The 20816-nt window shown below is 44.2% G+C and overlaps 2 long non-coding RNA genes across 3 annotated transcripts in view; both read left to right on the top strand.

Annotated features, from left to right (window-relative positions):
• Positions 1–5419, top strand: part of LOC134352821 (uncharacterized) — a 52870-nt gene extending 47451 nt beyond the window's left edge. For both annotated transcript variants that reach the window (XR_010019467.1, XR_010019466.1), the window contains 3 exons: positions 322–451; positions 3541–3630; positions 5294–5419. This is a non-coding gene — a long non-coding RNA (uncharacterized LOC134352821). The remainder of the gene's footprint in view (positions 1–321; positions 452–3540; positions 3631–5293) is intronic.
• Positions 5420–10486: 5067 nt separating this feature from the next.
• On the top strand, positions 10487–19701 carry LOC134352824 (uncharacterized). Its single transcript, XR_010019470.1, has 3 exons — positions 10487–10534; positions 14698–14812; positions 19579–19701. It is a non-coding gene; the product is annotated as an uncharacterized LOC134352824 (long non-coding RNA).
• The last annotated feature ends 1115 nt before the right edge of the window (positions 19702–20816 follow it).

Raw genomic sequence — 20816 nt, 5'->3', positions numbered from 1 at the left:
TTGTAGGTTATTTTTAGATCAATTTGGTCAAGGGGGTGTTTCTTGTGTGGTTCTTTCAAGGGTAACATGTTTGAGATGAACATTAAACTTTGAGGGTTTCGGCTAATAGGTTGGAGCAGTTTAGTGAAATATATGGAAGGATATAATGGGACTCATTGAAAGGGCAGGGAGGGGGCAATCCAGTGGACGAATGTACAGAATTTAAGTTGCTGGATGTTTAACTTTTGCAAGCTTCCTGTCCATCTAATCTTTATTTTATCAAGTCAGAAAATACTAACAGCTCGGGAACTAATCTATTGCCATTCCCTTGCCCTTGTGCAGTCTGCTTCCTCAGAAGTGAGTGCTCCTGCATCAAATGAAGCTGATAGGAAGAATACCTCCAGTCCGAGTTTACAGACACGCCAAGGATCCTGCAGCTCGTCTGACGAATCTGTATCTGTGACACAATCAGGTATGAAGTTTCTAACAGCTATGTGTGAGCTTTTCAGTATTTATTGAAAATACTTGGTAGGTACTCACAGAATTCCATGTAACCACAGCTAACATTACAGCTCAGTACTGATGGGATAGTCTCAGTAAACTTAGTTGCTCATGAAGGGTTGCAATTGTCCATATCAGCAGAATTGTATTCAACTGCAAACTGTAATCTCGAGGCCTGGTCTATCACTCCTTTTGACCATTACTATCAAGCTAGGGACCAACGCCAGTTCAGTGGCGAGTATAGAAAGAAGTTTTACAAGTTGCACTGGGTAGATCTGAACTGAATAGAGCTGCTACACAGAACCATCAGCTTGTTAAATGGCAAAAGCAGCATGCAGTAAACAGATGCATCACGCACAATGCTGGAGGAACTCAGCAGACCAGACAGCATTAACGGAAAAGAGTAAGCAATCGATGTTTCAGGCCAAAAACCTTCACGACTGGAACGGAAGGAAGAAGGAGTCAGAAAAAGAAGGTAGGGGGAGGGGAAGGAAGAGATACAAGCTGGCAGGTGATAGGTGATACTGGGGGAGGTGGAGGGATTAAAGTAAAGAGCTGGGAAGTTGATTGGTGAAAGGGGTAAAGGGTTGGAGTAGGGGGTATTTGACAGGAGAGGACAGAGGACCATTGAAGAAGGGAAGGAGGAGGAGCACCAGTGGGAGGTGATGGGCAGGTAAGGAGATGAGGTGAGAGAGGGAAACAAATGGAGAGGAGGAGGGGGCAGTTACTGGAAGTTTGAGAAATTGATGTTTGTGCCATCAGGTTGGAGATGACCCAGACAAAAAATAAGCTGTTGCCCCTCCAACCGGAGGGTGGCCTCACAGTGACAGGAGACCATGGACTGACATATTGGAATGGGAAGTAGAGTTGGAATGGCTGGCCACCGGAAAATCCCGCTTCTTGTTGCAGATGGAGCGAAGCTGCTTGACAAAAGTCTCCCAATCTGGTCTGATCAATATATAGGAGGCAGCACCAGATACAATAAGTGATCCCAACAGACTCACGGGTGAAGTGTCGCCTGGCATGGAAGGGCTGTTTGAGGCCCTGAATGGTAGTGAGGAAGGAAGTGTAGGGGCAGGTGTGGCCCTTGTTCTGCTTGCAAGGATAAGTGCCAGGAGGGAGATCAGTAGGGAGGGACGAGTGGACAAGGGAGTCATGTAGGGAGTGATTCCTACGGAAAGATGTGCTTGGTGGTGGGCTCCCTTTGGAGATTGCAGAAGTTGCAGAGAGTTACGTGCGGGATGCAGAGGCTTGTATGGTGATAGGTGAGGACAAGAGGAACCCTATCCCTCCTGTGGCAGCAGGTGGAAGGGTTGAGGGTGATTTGTGCAATGTGGTTGAGTGCTGCGTTGATAGTGGAGGAAAGGAAGCCCTTTTCTTTGAAGAAGGAGGCTATCTCAGCTGTTCTGGAATGAAAAGCTTCATTGTGGGAGCAGATGCAGTGGAGATGGAGGAATTGAGGCTAGGGAATGGCATTTTTGCAAGTGATAGGGTGGGAAGACGTCTTGTCCAGAGAGCTGTGAGAGTCAGTGGGTTTGTAAGGAGTATCAGCAGATAATCTGTCTCCAAAGATGGAGACAGAGATCGAGAAGGGGGAGAGAGGTGTCAGAAATGGGCCAGTTGAGGGCAGTGTGGAAATTGCAGAAAGTTGAGGAAATTGCTGAGCTCAGCATGGGTGCTGGAAACAAGACCAATGCAGTTATCTTTGCAGCATTGGAAGAGTTGTGGAGTGATGCCCGTTTAGGTTCGAAACATGGACTGTTCCACGACTGTTAACTCTTTTCCGTAGCTGTTGCCTGTCCTGCTGAGTTCCTTCAGCATTTTCTGGGTATTACTTTGGATTTCCTACATCTACAGATTTTCTCATCTTCAATTAAGAGTTCAACAGTTCCCCAACCAATGAATCTGATCAAAGTTCTGCCACCCTGGTTCACACAGTCATGGTGGTGATAGGTTAGCTAACATGAGGACACTTCTCCGGTAAAGATCCCCACCTTCAATTAAACCAGAGCCTGGAATGAACTTTGTGAAACTATATTCAACTTGAAGAACTGAGTGAATGATGCATCCGTGCTTCCTCCCAAAGTCCTCACTGTTATAATGGTATTTTTCAGCCAAATCAAAGAATGAGCGAGCAGCAGGAAAAGCAGTAATAATGAAAATGGGTAACCTCCGATGTGTCGTGCTTAAAGTTGCACTTCAGAACTAAATGCCTAGCATGCCAAGCATATCCAGTACAGGTCTGTCAGTGGCAACTACATGTCCCTAGTTACGTTCTATCCACCAAAAGCAGAGTATATCCGATCTGGCTAATAACTGTCCTGTCATAAAAGTAATGGGAGGTGTCACCAACAGTGCTCTGAAGGGACATTTGCTCTTCAGTAATCTGTTCCCCCATGCCCATTTTGACTTTCCGTGGTCAGAGTTAGTGCAGTATTTACAGGTGATTTGAGTGACTGCCTTTAATGAGGCTGTATTTGACAGGGTGTGGGATTAAATAGCCCAAATCAAATTGAACTCTGGAAATCAACGTGAAAACCACACTGGCAAGATTTGTACCACACAAAGGAAGGGGTTTAAAAGCAGTGGTCAGTGAGTTCTAACTTTGCTTAGTGAACTGCTGCATGTAATCTATTTTACAGCAAGTGTTTCTCTGCCTATTGATGCAATGCTCACCATTAGCTTCGATTTTTTAAAAAATCCAATTTTATATTTAAATTGTTTCCTGATGTTTCCCTGCTTATGATCTCAATGAGTGCACAACTGTATTTGCTGTTGAGAGTGTGAGCCACATCTCCAACGAGGCCGTGACTCTGGCCGGTCGGTGTCCGACGAAGTTGGGGCCTTATGTGCGTAATTGGTATTTTCGGGGATATCAGTATTTCTTTCCTTCCCTGTTTGCCCTTCATCTATTGGCTTACTGGGCCAATTAAGAAGGCATTTAAGAGTCTGTTGCTTTGCTCAGCTGTGTGTTTGTAGTATTCTGAGCTTTAAGAGCGCATTTGGTGAGTTATGGATCTGATTGCACTGTACAGTGACAGCTTTTGATTATAATTACAGGAGAATGGTACCAGGAGGACAGTGTCAAAATCAAAATGCATTTCCTGCCACGGGGGATCTCTGGACATGTGTGATAAACAAAACAAAATGGTATGTGAGAGTCCATTTGATTCTTGCAGCTATTACTGCATTGAATCAGGTGGATTTTAATTGGAAATTTAAGCTTCAAGCAGCAATAAATGAATAGAAACTAAGTAAAATTGTTAGTTGATTTCACCCTGCTGAGATATGTATTTTGAATGATAAATAATTGGTTGAATTGGAAGCTGCTACCTATTATAACTTTGATTTGATTGCATCCCTAACCGAGAAAGTATCTGAGCAGAGTGATATTGAGGGCAGGATTCATGCGCTGAAAGATGATCTGAGGAAACATAAATCTGTTGTAAACAAATTGAAGAAAGAGCAGAAGCTTCGGAAGGAGAGATTGAAGGCACAGGAGGCCAGTCTCATTAAAGAGCTAAGGGTAAGATTATCGTCGTACCTTCTCACCTTGGCTGTCCTGCCAGTCTTTGATTAGGGCAATAAGAAAGTTGTGTCTATATACTGCTCCAAAATCAATTTGCTATCCACAGTATTCATTGTTTAATTTGGAAAATTGTTGAGGAAATTAAGTAACACATAAAAGTTGCTGGTGAACGTTTATGTGTGTTGCTTGAAATTCCAGCACCTGCAGATTTCCTGGTGTTTGAGGAAATTAAGTATATGATCATTCAAAGGACTTGATCTGCCTTTATTCTTTTTGTTTCTGTTCCATTGCTGGAAAATCCTTTATATCACCCTCAACTCATTCTTAAGGCTCTTTGCATTGCTATATTGCTTCTGACTTTCAAAAGTCTTTGAAAAGTATGCAGCATTCAATAGTGCGTGCGGTTGTCTCTCCCCAATTGCTGCTATTCTCCTGCTTTGTATCTGCTATGTTAAAGCAGCAGGAGGCAACGCTTTCTGAAAGTTTGGAGAAATCTGGATTGTTGCAGTCTTTACAATTTATTTTTTACAGCATTTAGCCAAATTGATTTGCCATCATCTGAATATTTTCAGTTGTCAGCCTTGATTAATTTACCAACTAAAATTGGGTTTATTAAGTTGAAAATGCTTTTGCTGAATTGTTGAGTTTGCAGCCACTGCCTTCGTATGCTGATGGAAAGCCGTTTCCAATATTCTGAGACATATGTGAATTTTGGACTGTACTTTGTATTGGTTTCCTTCAGGTTTTTGGTGTTTTCTTAATTGTGGCTGGTTGGTGGGTGGGTGATCTGTAAATATTTTGTTTGTAAGGTGGGGGTTGGGGGTTTTGATGCTACTGTCACTGTTCTTTTTTGCAGGCGAGGTGGTCGGGGATTGTTATTGTAATTTTTTTTCCTGTGGGGGAGCAGTGTGGATTTGATGCTATTGTCCCTGATTTTTCTGCAAGTGAGCAGGTCGGGGATTGTTATTGTCGCTGTTTTTCTCTGTGAGTCAGGGGATTGCAGATTGTTATTGTCGCTGTTTTTCTCTGTGAGTCAGGGGATTGCAGATTGTTATTGTTGCTGTTTTTTTTCCGTGAGTCAGGGTGTCTGGGATTGTTATTGTTTCTTACCTTTTTCGTACTGATGGTGGGGGAGAGTTGGTGTCTTTTCTTTCATCAACTCTCATGGTCTTTCTGTATTTCAGGACTATCTGGAGAAGACAACTATCAGAGTTGTACATGCATACTTTGACAATAAAATGAACCTTTGAACATTTAACCGTTTTCTTTCTCTTGTTTTACCAGTCCTGTGATGAAATGATTAAAAGGACTCAAGCAAAACTAAGCAAAGTGTCCAGTTCCACCAAACCACAAATCAAAACCCCTTCCTCCATTGCTGCTGAGAAGCCCAAGGCTAAACCACTTTCTCAACAAAGGTAATGTCACTGGGCAATACAGCCTTAGTTGGAAAAAGACTTCTCAGAATATTGGTAGTATCACTGTTTTATAATTTAAACATAATGGGCTGCCTTCTCCCCTATGGAAAGTACTTTTTTAAAAATTAGGTTGCACGTGACTGTTGTTCATTTATTTAGCAGACTTCTTTAAAGGGTAGTACAGTATTTTCTACTGAGGAGGTGAAGCATGAAACAATGACAGTGACTTTTGAAATATTATTTCAGCAATTCTGTTTCTCTCTTTTTAGACACTGCTTCACCTGCTGAATATTTCTGTCATTCTCTTTACATTTCCAGCATCTGTGATATTTTGATTTCTGTTTTCAAAAAGTTTACCTAAATTTCTAGCAGGTTTTCTTTCAATAGCTGATTGTTCCATCCAGTGACATAATTCATTCTATTCTGCAGTTTAATGATAATCTGTAAAATTTGCTGTGCTTCTGAGACTCTGGGATTTGGCTCAGAAATGTTGTGAGTAGCTTGCTGTAATGTGCACGGAATCAGGCAGAATTTGTGAAAAGAAAAGCAGTCTACAATGTCGATCTGCGATCCTCTGCACTGCAAAATTCCAAAGACAATATGATATTTATCTGCCAAGCTCTTAAGCTCAAAATTAGTTTTCTGCTTTTTGTTTTCAGGACTGAATCTGCAAAGAGCTGGAAAGAGTGAAGGATCTAATGTGTCATTGAGTTGCATTGTCAAAAAGGGTACGTCTGCATCTCAAAATGTTCTCTCTGTAAACACCTGAGATGACACATTCCAAAAAAATTGATAAAAGGGAGTCTTTTAAGTTGGAAGTTTAGAAGTATAAATACTTTTAAAAATTAGTTGAACAACTAAATTGTGTTTCTAAAAATAAAAAATAAAACCTACCTGCCTATTTCCTAAGCAAAGCTCATAGAACCATAAGAATAAATATGACGGGAATTGTATCTGTGATGGTCGAGAAAAGAGCTACCCATTCTAATTCCACGTCCTACCTCAGGCTCTGTAGCCCAGTTGATCGCAGCTCTTCAGATATTCATTTACTTTTTAAATATGAGGGGAATTTATGCCTTGGAAGTATTTCACATCCCTCTACCATCCTCTGAGTGAAAATACTTTTAATACTACTCACAGTTTTTTTTAATCCCCCTGTTCAGGAAATAAGTCCTTCTCATTTCTGCCATTTAATCCTCCCAACTGTTTACATCTCAAGACTAGAAAACAACCCAAACTTATCCAATCTTTCCTCCATAGCTACAATTTTCCAGGCTTAACAGTATCTCTTGTAAGACTGACCTGGAGTCCCACAATCCAGGCTATTCACATGGTACGGTATTGAAGGATTACTCTACCAATAGAGATGCAATGGTATTCGGAAGCCTGTCTGGTTTTGTCAATGTAACGAATAATGTTGTCCTAATTTCAAAAAGAAGTAGGAAGTGTTCTTCCTCGAGTTCTTGCCAATGTTTTTCTGGCAACCGACACTTAGAACATTATCTGGTCTGTAATCTCCCCATCACTTCAATCACTTTCAGTTGCCTGGCCCAGATCACTTTATTTTCACTATGGATTTGGTGTTTATACGTTTTCATCCCCTTCCAGGAAGTCCTTAAAGTTCTATTTCTTTCTAGACAACAGACCTTATCTGTTCCCCTTCATCACCATCTTTCCTCACCTGGTAGAACTAGTTCTTACTCTTAAGTTTGACTTAGGTTTCTCCCACTTTCTCCAAACTAAAGGTGTAGCCTCGGACAGTTGCATGGGCCCCAATTAAACATGCCTTTTCAGCAGTTATAACTTACAAGCTCAGTATCTCCATTCCAGTACTTGTATCCTGGGAAGATTCCAGCACACATTTCTGAAGTCCGAGTTATTGCTAAAGCACAAAGTGCCTCTCTTTGGTATGATGATATGGTGCATTTATGTTTTAAAACTAGTCTTTAAGTTTTCTGTTCCAGCTCGAATCCCTTCTGATTCTGTCAAAAGCCATGAAAACACAATTAGTTCCTCTAATAACAGCAACACACATCAAAGTTGCTGGTGAACGCAGCAGGCCAGGCAGCATCTCTAGGAAGAGGTGCAGTCGACGTTTCAGGCCGAGACCCTTCGTCAGGACTAACTGAAGGAAGAGTGAGTAAGGGATTTGAAATTTGGAGGGGGAGGGGGAGATCCAAAATGATAGGAGAAGACAGGAGGGGGAGGGATGGAGCCGAGAGCTGGACAGGTGTTAGGCGAAAGGGATACGAGAGGATCATGGGACAGGAGGTCCGGGAAGAAAGACAAGCCGGCGGGCGGGGGGACCCAGAGGATGGGCAAGGGGTATATTCAGAGGGTGGCCACACATTTTAATTCCACATCCCATTCCCATTCTGACATGTCTATCCATGGCCTCCTCTACTGTAAAGATGAAGCCACACTCAGGTTGGAGGAACAACACCTTATATTCCGTCTGGGTAGCCTCCAACCTGATGGCGTGAACATCGACTTCTCTAACTTCCGCTAATGCCCCACCTCCCCCTCGTACCCCATCTGTTACTTATTTTTATACATACATTCTTTCTCTCACTCTCCTTTTTCTCCCTCTGTCCCTCTGAATATACCCCTTGCCCATCCTCTGGGTCCCCCCCCCCCACCGTCCTTCTTCCCGGACCTCCTGTCCCATGATCCTCTCGTATCCCTTTTGCCTATCACCTGTCCAGTTCTTGGCTCCATCCCTCCCCCTCTTGTCTTCTTCTATCATTTTGGATCTCCCCCTCCCCCTCCCACTTTCAAATCCCTTACTCACTCTTCCTTCAGTTAGTCCTGACGAAGGGTCTCGGCCTGAAATGTCGACTGCACCTCTTCCTAGAGATGCTGCCTGGCCTGCTGTGTTCACCAGCAACTTTGATGTGTGTTGCTTTAATTTCCAGCATCTGCAGAATTCCTGTTGTTTTAGTTCCTCTAATATAGTTTTAAAGAAATCACTAAGTCAAGCATCTGCGATTTTTAATATAAAAGCTATTTGACTGACATGCCAAAAGGTGCTGAGATTTTTTTTCCAGATTCATTTAATTAGCCTGTTTTTAAATATGAATGTGAAATAGAACAAAGTTGGTCTGAATTGAGCTCAGATCTTTTTCAGTGTACCGGAAGGATAATCCTGTGACAAGGGTTTAGAACAAACTTGTTGGCCTAGTGCCAGGGATCTGGGGATTCAGCACGTGCACAGGTTGATGACACTGATATTTTTTACTTTTGACTGGAGAAAGTTAAGAGGAACTTCAGTTCTGTTTAAAATTGAGTCAAAAGGTCGAAAAGCCAGTAGTAAGCTTAAACAAATTTTCAAAAAAGCCTGAGGAGTAATGGGACTAAAAGGATACAGTCACATGGGCTTTCGCTGCAGCTATCTTTTGGTTGTCCAAACATATCCCTGTACACACCTTCGCCTTCCTCTCCCTGGCATCAATAATATCAGGGCTGCTTCATACTCTCGTGCGGAGCCCAACATTTTCATCACCTTTGTCACCAACTTTTATCTTGCCGCAGAGTTACCTGGATTTACTCTGAATTTACAAAATTATTCTGACACTTCGCTTCCTCTTCTGAATCTCCAACAGCCTCTCATTGACATCTTCTGCAAACTCTCCAACTCTTTCATCTATCTCCTCCAAGAAGGGTGCTATTTCCTTACTTCCACCTCATCCCAGAGTCAGGTTTAATATCACTGGCATACGTTGTGAAATTTGGTTGTTTTATGCCAGCAGTACATAATTTTTAAAAATTACTATATATATTAAATGTGTAGATATTTAAAAATTACTGAGGTAGTGTCCATGGGTTCATTGTGCATTCGGAAATCTGATGGCAGAGGGGAAGAAGCTGTTCCTGAAATATTGAGTGTGCCACCTGTACCCCTACCTTGATGGTAGCAAAGAGAAGAGGGCATATCTTGGGTGATGGGGTCCTTAATAGATGCCCCCTTTTTGGTGCATTGCCTTTTGAAGGCATCTGGATGCCAGAGAGGCCAATGCCTGTGATGGAACTGGCTGATTTTATAACGACTTGCAGCCTTTTCTGATCCTGTGTAGTGTTCCCTCCATACCAGACAGCGATGCAACCAGTTAGAACGTTCTCCGTGGTGCACCTCTAGAAATTTGAGAGCGTCTTTGATGACCTGCCAATTCTCCTCAAACTCCGAATGAAATGTAGCCACTTTTGTGCGTTTTTTTTGTAATTGCATCGATATGTTGGGCCCAGGACGATCCTCAGAGACTTTGACACTCAGGAACTTGAAACTACTCACCCTTTCCACATTCTCCTTGATTGGGACTGATGTATGTTCCCTTGACTTCCCTTTCCTGACGTCTACAATCAGTTCCTTGGTTTTACTGTCATTGTGGTAAATTTTGTGATGAAGTGCATTAATTAAATGCTGCTTAAAGCTTTTGATGGACTGGACCTTGCTGGTTCCTTCCCACTGCTGACTTCACACAGACCAGGTATAGTGTAGGGCGGTGGTGATTCAACTTCACCTTCCTATGGTCCACAATCAGTTCCTTGGTCTTACTGACAAAGTGCCAGATTGTTGCCACACCACTCAACCAGCTGATCTATCTCACTCCTCTTCGGCTCCTTGTTACCATCTGAAATTCTGCCAACAATAGTTGTGTCGTCAGCAGACTTATAGCCCTGAAGAGCAGTCGCGGCCCGAAACATCGACTGTTTATTTCATTTCCATAGATGCTGCCTGGCCTGCTGAGTTCCTCCAGTATTTTGTGCTAGATTTCCAGCATCTGCAGAATCTCCTGTGTGTTTATAGTTTTTGAAGCAGATGGTCTTTGTTCTCAGTATAAAACCTTGTTGCCTCAGGCTTCCTCCTGGTACTCCAGTTTCCTCGCACAGTCCAAAAGCATTCCGGTTAGTAGGTTAAAGGGTCATTGTAGATTGTTGCACAAGTTGGTGGGTTACTGGCGGTGCAGTTTGAAGGGCCGGAACAGCTTGTTCTGTTCTGTGTCTCCAATTAAATCTATGCCCTTTAGTCTTAGACTTTCCCAGCCTGGGAAAACACTCGGATCTACTAAAATCAACCTGCTTTTCTCACCGCAGTGTAATCCAAATCTTCAAGGTAAGGCACATTGCCTACATAAGTTAATTGCAAACAATAACAATCAGGTTAATATTATTTAACAATCAAGAAACATTGTTTAATGATTAAATAACATTATTTAGTTCTTTTTTTGACCTGAGAAACTAGCTGATTACAATTGCCCACGTTGTTGTCTGTGTACCATACTTTAGAATTCAGAGCCATCAACGACAATATTTTCTCAACTTTGCCTTTCTTTAAAAATTTAAAATTCCGTCTCTTAAGGCCAGAAAATTCCGGTCCCACCCCAAAGCATTGAGATTAAATCTTTCTGTTCTGTATGAGTGTAAAATCTGTACTGAAGCAGCTGGTTTATCTGTGGATATATTATCAAGGATAGATCATTACAGCTGTAGACACCAACAGAATCAACAAACTCATTCGTAAGGCCAGTGGTGTTGTTGGGATGGAACTGGACTCTCTCACGGTGGTGTCTGAAAAGAGGATGCTGTCTAAGTTGCATGCCATCTTGGTCAATGTCTCCCATCCACTACATAATGTACTGAGTGGGCACAGGAGTACATTCAGCCAGAGACTCATTCCACCGAGATGCAGCACAGAGCGTCTTAGGAAGTCATTCCTGCCTGTGGCCATCAAACTTTACAACTCCTCCCTTGGAGGGTCAGACACCCTGAGCCAGTAGGCTGGTCCTGGACTTATTTCATAATTTACTGGCATAATTTACATATTACTATTTAACTATTTATGGTTCTATTACTATTTCTTATTTATGGTGCAACTGTAATGAAAACCAATTTCCCCTGGGATCAATAAAGTATGACTATGACTGTGACTATGTTTTACCTGGGTAACACTAAAGAATGCTGCTTCTAAATGGACATCATTTATCTAACCATTCCCTTTTTCTCCCTTCTGATTTATTTCTTTACCAGAGCATGAGGTATCCACTCATTGATAAACATCTGAACACAACGGCAACATTTCTCTGGGTTTCTTTCCTCTTACCCCATGGCTTCTCGTGACCCTGATTGGGGTGGGTGGGGTTGGCTAAGCAGGTGCTACACCTTGCCCAAGGGTGACCTGCAGGCTAGCGGAGGGAAGGAATGCCTTACACCTCTCTTGGTAGAGATGTATTTCCACCCCGCCACCCATGATAAAATTACATAATTCAAAACTGTAAACCTAATCGAAAATTAAAGCAAATTACAGATGGACCGGTGTTGAAAAGCACACAGAAAACACAGCCATTTTGTCAGCTTAGGATTGTTACCCAAGGAAAAAGGAAAAGACTTTATATTGTTTGTCTTTATAAGATAACTAACCCGTGTTCAAAAATAAGCTCTATGTGAGGTAACACACACAAAAATGCTGGAGGAACTCAGCAGGTCAGGCTGCATCTAAGGAAGTGAATAAACAGTCGACGTTTTGGGCCGAGACCCTTCATCAGGACTGGAAAGGAAGGGGGAAGATGCCAGAATAAGAATGTGGGGTCGGGGGGAAGAGGAGAAGGGGAATATTCTAGAAAGTGATAGTTGAAGGAGGGTTCATGGGAAAGAGTTCACACAAAATGCAGGAGGAACTCAGCAGGTCAGACAGCATCTATGGAAGTGAATAAACAGTCACATTTTGGGCCAAGACCTTTCATCAGGACTGGAAAGGAAGGGGGAAGATGCCAGAACAAGATAAAGGTTGCCAGAGCACTTGTGAAATTGGCACTAACCCATTATTGGAAAACAATTGCATTATAACGGTACGGAGTTTATTGTATTTATAATGTTCTGCTATCATTGCTAATGACAGATCATAACAAAAGGCACTTTCTACACTCAAGACCACATATAAACTAATCTTGGAATGAAGTCCGTAGCTAAAGTACAGTTCAGATTTTCAATTTTGAAGTTGATATTTTCAGAGTACATACAGGTTTCCCCCGCCATCCAAAGGTAGAGCGTTCCTATGAAATGGTTCGTAAGCGGAAATGTAGTAAAACGAAGAAACAATTGCCATTTATTTATTTGGGAAAATTTTGTGAGCGTTCGCTGACCCAAAAATAACCACCAAATTATGCCAAATAACACATAAAACCTAAAATAACAGTAACATATAGTAAAAGCAGGAATGATATGATAAACACACAGCCTATATAAAGTAAAAATACTTTTCCACAATCATTGCCGGCAGTGTTCTCTGTAGCAAAAATCTCACGCAAGCGCCATCGGCAGAAAATCTCACGCAAGCGCCATCGGCAGAAAATCTCACGCAAGTGCTGTTGGCAAAAACACTCTCTCCACTAACCTTTAAGCTATGAAGCTGCCAAATCATACCAAATAACACGTAAAAATACACAGCCTATTTAAAGTAGAAATAATGTATGTACAGTGTAGTATTACTTACCAGAATCGGGAAGGCAGCGCCGAGCACACTGATGATGGTGTGTTAGGCTGAGTCAGAGTTTGGATGGTGCAGTGGCCCCCACTCTCCACGCTGCAGAGCGATACATTGCTGCGAAGCATGCAGGAATGCAGCGGTAGCCGGGAGGCACACAGCACATCTTTAAGAAAAAAGCCGAAATAAACAAGCTAATTAATTAGGTGCCGCCCGACGTGTAACTGTTGGCCCAGATCAGTGCCGATTTCCGATTGCGTCGTCTCAGATCTGGGCCGGCAATTACGTGTCGGTGGCACCTAATTAATTAACTTATTTATTTCGGCTTCTTTCTTAAAGATGTGCTGTGTGCCTCCCGGCTACCGTTGCATTCTCCACAATTCGATATCTGTCCGTGGCCTGGGGGTTGGGGTGGTGGGACACTGGGGTGTCATCTCATCATCGTCTGTTTCCATTAGAGCGGGCAGCTCATCTTCTATCTCTGCCCGCCTCGGTGTCGAAGGTTGAGGTTCGTCGTCTGCTGTGGCTGATGTGGAAGGCTTGCTTGACTGCTGAGCCTTGCGCACTTTTCTATCGCACAGTTCTTTGTAAGGACTCAAACCATCCTGCAAATATCTCCTAAACCGACGTACCCTTTCAAAATTAAAGTCGTATTTTATCATTACTCATTCGGTTTCCATTGTTATCCTTTTTTCTTCCAATTGCATCAGCTCTTCATCTGTCAGTTCTTGGTCATGGGATGCCAAAACCTCTTCAACATCATGTTCGTCAGCTTCCACAACCCAAACTCACGTTGTTCTTACTTCATTCACCACCATCGAAAACGCTTAATTATGTCTAGTTTTACGCTAAGTGTAACACCCTTACGAGCTCTTTCAGGCTTTTCCGACACCATAGAACTCATCTTGCAAACGGCTGCTCACAGGCTCGTGTTTAAGCAATGCCGTTCCGAATCCGGAGGAGAGCGGCTACTCGGGTCGCGCGCTGCCTTTTATCGACCGCTGCCTTTTATCGCCCGCTGATTTTTTTTTCGTAACAGTGAAAACGCCTTCTGAAAGCGAAAACAGGGTACTAATATAGGTCTTTCGTAACAGTGAGGTTTCGTAAAGCGAACGGTCAAAAAGCGGGGGACACCTGTACATGTCACCACATACAACCCTGAGATTCATTTTCCTGTGGGCATACTCAGCAATTTCTATAGAATAGTTACTGTGAACAGGATCAATAAAAGATCAAGTACAAATGCAAATATATATAAGTAGCAATAAATAACAAGAGTATGAAATAACAAGATAAAGAGTAATTAAAGTAAGATCATTGGTTGTGGGAACATCTCAATCGAATGAGTGTACTTATCCCCTGTTGTTCAAGAACCTGATGGTTGAGGGGTAGTAACTGTTCTTGAACCTGGTGGTGTGGGTCCTGAGGCTCCTGCACCTTCTACCTGATGGTTGAGGGGTAGTAACTGTTCTTGAACCTGGTGGTGTGGGTCCTGAGCCTCCTGCACCTTCTACCTGATGGTTGAGGGGTAGTAACTGTTCTTGAACCTGGTGGTGTGGGTCCTGAGCCTCCTGCACCTTCTACCTGATGGTTGAGGGGTAGTAACTGTTCTTGAACCTGGTGGTGAGAGTCCTGAGGCTCCTGCACCTTCTACCTGATGGCAGCAGCGAGACAAATGTGGAAAAGAAAGATGGTGTTGTCTTTGTGATTCCTCTGTTCACGTGTTAACGCACAGATTGCTGCTATTGAAACCCGCTCTATCTTTGTTACTCATTCAGTTTCTCTTGCCTTTAAAGCTTCAGAAAACCGTGGGTCCTGAAATTGCGGAAAATGATCTGGCTCCTGCTTTCCAAAACCTGTTGAAAGATTGTGAGTCTGAAGTGTGAGCAGCTGGGGCCAACAAAGTTAAAGGTTGGTTGGGAATTCTCATTCTTGTCTTTTCCATCCGGTTAAGATGTTGTTGGTGAAGCACAGTGACAACTTTCTGGCAGCAGAAACAACTATCAATTACTTTATTAATAGACTCTTGTTCTGGGCAATGACACTGCAATCTGTGCCTGTAACTTTCCTAGTGGAGACGAGCCTTTGATCCAGCTGTACAACCTGGCATTTTGCAGTGCAGTCCTGAACATTATTTGCTTACATTTCTTGTTTGCACAATTTGTCTTTTTTTCCTGCGCATTGTGTGATTGATGGTTTTCTGTTTTTAATGGGTTCTGTTGGGTTCCTTTGCTTTGTGGCTGCCTGTAAGGAGACAAATGTCAAGGTTGTGTATAGTATGCATGGTGGTTGCACATATTGTCCGACGATGACGGGAAACCTTTGCGGGAGAGTTTTTAAAATGGAAGAACCTTTGCACTGGGGCAGTTCCACTCTCTCGGCCTCAGAAGTCCCGGTCCAGTGGTATGAACAAGCGCCAGAAGAAACTGGGGTCTTCTTGTTTGCAGTGGATGACCAGGACGTTTTCTGTGTCTTTTCATGCCCCTCGCTCTCCACAGAGCGATGCAGAGCCACCTTCCTGGCCGTTGGGTTTTACTGTAGATCGCACCCGCCCAGTCCGCTGAGGCTGACTTTGCGTGCTAGGACTGGCTTGTCCCAGTCTCACCAGAGTATGAGACTGCTGTCACGTGCAAATGGCTGCTTGCAGCCACAGGGGAGAGATGAGTGTCCGGTGGGGAGCAAAGGTCAGTGAGCTGCCCCGGAATGGACACGACAAGCCCCTTCACCAGAGGTGCGACCCCTTCCCTGGACACCCCTGAACTTTGAACTCCTGTCAAAGATGTAAACAAGGTTGAAAGAATGCAGAGAAAATTTACAAGGATGGTGCCTGGTCTGGAGGACCTGACTTATAAGGAAAGATTGAATAGGTTAGGACTGTATTCTTCAGAATGCAGAAGATTGAGAGGAGATTTGATGGCGGTACAATATTATGGGGGAGTATGGATGGGGTAAATGTAAGCAGGTTTTTTTCCACTGAGGTTGGGTTGGACTACAACCAGAGGTCATGGGTTAAGGGTGAAAGGCGACAAGTTTAAGGGGAACATGAGGGGAAACTTCTTCACACAGAGGGTGATAAGAGTGGAACAAGCTGCCAGCACAAGTGACCCATGCAGTTTTGATTTCAATATTTAAGAGAAGTTTGAATAGGTACATGGATAGTAGGGATATGGGGGGGGTGGTGATGTTATGGACCTGGTGCAGCCGATGGGAGTAGACAGTTTGAATTGTTCAGAACGGACGAGAGGGGCCAAAGGGCCTTTTCTGCGCTGTGCTTTTCTATGACTCTATTTAATGTCGTACCACATATCCAGGTGACACTTCTCCAAGTGAGAACAGCATGCCAGCATGCCTCCCCTTTGGCATCCTGATCTGATCCCAGAACTGGATAACAGCTAATGGAAAGGAATTGTGTGCCACTTGACTTCATGTTTCGATGGTGGCTGCTCCTTACAAAGTGCACTTCATTGCTTGTGCAGAGTCTTGAAAGGTTGTCAGATTGTGAAAAAGAGTGAATGGTGTTCTTTACGTTTGTACCACTGACTGCCTAACCCAAGGCCCTCCGTTGGTCAGGGTCCACCATGGATGTTACGTGCAGCTGTCTACGTGATAGGTAAGCCAGGGCAGTATGATATGGAGAGCAAGCTGGTGCCCATGTAGCAGGCTCCCCATCTCCACGCATCTGATGAATCCAAAGGATCGGCAGAGACTGATACAGTTTGGTACCAGTGGCGTCGCAGGAGTTGCCAGTCAGCGTTGAACTCAACGTAGGACTGCCTCGGAGAATCCGGCTCCGGATTTTTCCCTCGGGGTTTACTCCTGTGAGTGGGTATAGGCGCAAGGCATTGGAGGTTTGAGATCAGAGTCTTCCTTCTCCTAGATGAGCTGCTAACCATGAGCCCCATCTGACCGAAGTGACCAGTTTTAAAGTGTCAGTGACCTGCCTTCTGCTGTCAGTAAGCCACATGCAAAGGCCAGGAGCTGGACTTGGTGTGAGAGGCTGTTTAAGGTGCATGCCATTAGGAGCATTTAGTCTGTAGTGGGAGATTGTCCCCATTACCGCCCCTGGCCATGACAACCTTAAGGAATCATTGACTGCCTAATAAGCTGTATCTTTTCTCGTGTACGTGTCACTTGATCGGATCTTTCATCAAAGAAACTGGGGTGGATGTCAGGCCACCCAGCCACACCACTGTCCACCGATTGTGTCTACAGAAGCGCATCATCACATAGAGAGATAAACTGGAACTAGAAACTAGAGCACATCATAAACCTGAATGAGTCGAAATCTACTTCGATTAAAGCATGCTCAGGTACCATCGGCCGACAGCCTCGGGGCAGAGAGGGAGATTCACTTGAGCGCGAGGCCCTTCCCTCGGGAACAGCCAGTGAGAGGCTGCCACAAGCTGGCGCCTTCTCCAGCAGCAGCCAGCGAGAGGCTGATAGACGTGTAAATCACGTTTACAGAGGCTCCCTTGCCCTGCGCGCCTGACTTGATTTCAATCTTCTTCAGCGCTTTAATCAGCGAGAGGTGGAGTGGACCGTGGGCTTATGAAGCACTTGGAGACAGCAAAGTGCCCGATCAGCCCGAAATCGAGTCAGCAGATTGGAGAGGACAGCCTCTGAAGTAAAACGAAGATGCGAAAGGGATTGCTTCATGAACCGTCTTTGGTAGTGTAATGTGGATTCCCTACTTTCGAGTAAGCAAGCTGGCAGACAAAGGTAGAAAGATTGAGATGTTGCTTCCCAGATGGACCCACTTTATCCACAAAATCTGGCTCCAGTTGTGCGTTTTGAAAAGGAATGCATGAATTATATTTGGCCTTTCAGATTGTGGTAGTTTAGTCATGGATTATGCCTTCATGCAAAGTGGAGCTGGCCGGGATAAGTATCGCAGCATCAGTCGTCTTGGCCTGGGCAGTTTCCATAAATCAAATGTTTCAAGTCAGTTGTGATGTGCCTGCCAAAGTTCTTTATCAGTCATTTTCAGTAGCTGGTACATTAATGCCAACTCACCAGAACAACTTGGCCGACACTGTAGAAGAGGAGTGGGCCAATTTGATACCTCTGAACATCTATTTATTAAGATTACAGTGCAGAATAGGTCCACCGAGCCATGCTGCCCAGCTATCCCCCGATTCAATCCTAGCCTAATCACGGGACGATTTACAATGACCAGTTAACGTACCAACTGGAATGGGGGATGAAATGAGCACTCGAAGGAAACCCACGCCGTCACGGGGAGAAGGTACAGATGTGCCAGAATTGAACCTGTGCCGTCTGACTCTTGATGTTTACGCTGTAGGTGCTGGCCTTGCTTTTCCTTGTGTGACTTAAACTGTGCTTCAGAATGTATGTTTTCTCTTGCCACTATCTTGTGAAATGATACAAATATGTAGGCAGATGCTTTTCAGCAATTGCTTCATCTGTTAAACTTTATTGATTTATCAGTGTGGTGAGAGTGTGGAACGAGCTGCCAGCGCAAGTGGTGCGTGCAAGCTCGATTTCAACGTTTAAGAGAAGTTTGGATGGGCACGTAGATGGTCGTGGTATTGAGGGCTATGGTCCAGATGCAGGTCGATGGGAGTAGGCAACTTAAATGGATTGGCACAGAATAGATGGGCTGAAGGGCCTGTTTCTGTGCTGTTCTTTCCTTTGACTCCACTGTTTTGTTTGAGAATAACTCTTCAACATGCAGTACTCTATCTTGCAGATTTTTGTGAAAACTTGCCAGTAGATTGCAGGGAGACTGTCATAATAAGTCACATCTTGCTGTCTGTTAAGGTAATATGCCTTCTCAAATTCTTGGCTGGTTATACAGTCTATCTGAAATTAATGTAGCAACTCATCTCATTCACTTCAGGAAAAAGTCCCTCAGTATTTCGGGTGGGCCCGAAACGAGGATTCAGGCACCTTTTAATTCAGGTTTTATCACTCTGAACTGCTTGTAACTGGAAAAGCTCAATATCCAAGCACGAGCCACATCTTGCCCCCTCTCCCGTCCCCTCTCCCGCCCCATCTCCCTCTCCCACTCCCTCCCCCTCTCCCAAAGGGTTGAGTCCTGCCAAAGGGTTTTGGACAGAAATGTCGACTGTCCTTTTCTCCACAGGTGCTGCCTGGCCTGCTGAGTTCCTCCAGCATCTTGTGTGTGTTGCTCGTTTTTTAACATAGTGTTGGCTGCCTGGAGTGATGGTAGAGGCGGATATATCGGGGACTTTTAATGACGTTTAGCTAAGCACACGAATGTGAGGAAAACGGAAGAATATGGACATTGAGTAGATTAGATTGCCCACTTGATTAGGAATTTAAGTATAACATTGTGGGTTATAGGGCCGGTTCTGTTCCATGATTTATATAAACTAGAATATCAAACTGTAAAAGAAATTATGTAAGAATGATCCGTGACTGACCAGGTGGATCATAAGAACGTGGAGCAGGATGGCAACATGACTGAGATATCTAATGACAAACAAGAGAAAATCTGCAGATGCTGGAAATCCGAACAACACACACAAAGTGCTGGAGGGACTCAGCAGGCCAGGCAGCTTCTATGGGGAACAGTACAGTCGACGTTTCTGTAGGTGCTGCCTGGCCAGCTGAGTTCCTCCAGCATTTTGTGCGTGTTGACTGAAATATCTGTCTAGGTTTTCATTTAATCATTTTTTGTGTTTCTTTTCCAGGTACTTGTGTCTGACACCAATCAACATGTGAAGTCAGCTCTGGCCTCTGTTATTATGGGCTTGTCCACCATCCCAGGCAAGGACAGCACTGTTGAGCACCTGCTTCCCCTGTTCTTGGCTCAGCTCAAAGATAAGGTAATTTTATCATGAAGTACAAACTTTAACATACCCCTTGCGTGACTGGTGGCCATCATGGATATTTTTTGAATAGCCTACCGAAATCAGGCAAACACCAATGGAGAGCTTTCTTCTGTGTGCTGTTTGAAAGCTGTTGTCAAGTCAAGAGTGCTGATGAAAGGTCGCTTATTGTTCATTAAGCGATCAAAAAGTTGGTTGTCGTCTCTGGAACTTGTACATCTGCTGAAGGTGACGAGCAGTCCATGCTCCACCACAAGATACAGGTGTCTGGATAAGTGTGCCAGAACGGGATGTGTTGCAATACAGACTGATGTGTCTGGGCTTTTACTCTCACTGATACTGATTCCTGGAAGGGGACAGCAGTTGGCCCATGTTCATCTGCTTTCTTTCCTGTTGACAAACATTGTAACTGCCGTTTGCTTGGAGCTGCGCGATGTCCAGCATTCTAAAGTGTTATAATCACAGATTCTGCAGATGCTGGCAATTCAGAGACCCCACCACACGCGCGCGCGCACACACACACACACACACACACACACACACACACACACACACACACACACACACACACACACACACACACACACACAGACACACACACACACACACACACACACACACACACACACACACACACACACACACACACACACACACACTCACACACACACACACACACACACACACACACACACACACACACACACACACACACACAATGCTGGAGGAACTCCGCAGGTCAGGCAGCATCTATGGGGGGGAATGAACCCTTGGGCCGAGACCCTTCGTCAGGACTGGAAAGGAAGGGGGAAGGCGCCAGAATAAGAAGTGGGGGGAGTACAGCTGGCAGGTGATAGGTAGACCAGGTGATGGGAAAGGTTGGTGTGTAGGGGAGGGGAGTTGAAGGCAGGTGATGGGTGGGAAATGTAAAGGGCTGGCGAGGATAGATAGTAGGGGAATTAAGGGTTATGGGGAAAAGACAGGTAGGTGGAGCTGAGTTTACAGACAGATCAGCCATGATCTTATTGAATGGCGGGGCAGGCTTGTTGGGCCGGATGGCCTACTCCTGCTCCGATTTCTTATGTTTTTATGAATCATGA

The sequence above is a fragment of the Mobula hypostoma genome, chromosome 10, assembly GCF_963921235.1.
Source record: "Mobula hypostoma chromosome 10, sMobHyp1.1, whole genome shotgun sequence".
Lineage (NCBI taxonomy): Eukaryota > Metazoa > Chordata > Chondrichthyes > Myliobatiformes > Myliobatidae > Mobula > Mobula hypostoma.
This window is presented reverse-complemented; position numbering and strand designations above follow the sequence as displayed.